The sequence below is a fragment of the Nematolebias whitei genome, chromosome 19, assembly GCF_014905685.2.
Source record: "Nematolebias whitei isolate Nwh7 chromosome 19, NemWhi1, whole genome shotgun sequence".
Lineage (NCBI taxonomy): Eukaryota > Metazoa > Chordata > Actinopteri > Cyprinodontiformes > Rivulidae > Nematolebias > Nematolebias whitei.
In genome coordinates, this window is record NC_056516.1 from 39,557,338 (window position 1) to 39,557,541 (window position 204).

The window sequence follows — 204 nt, forward strand, 5'->3', positions numbered from 1 at the left end:
CAACAACAACATAAAAACAACAACAACAACACAACAACAAACAAACAACAACACTCAGTTCATTTGAATCCTGTGGTTCAGTTTTTGTTTTGTGGAAGAAAAGCAGCTAAAATTCAGCTGCTGTTTGTGTTTTTGGTCTGCGTGTTTCACCTCCTCCCATCACCTCCTCCTCCATCTCAGGTTTCACCTCCTCCTCCTCACATC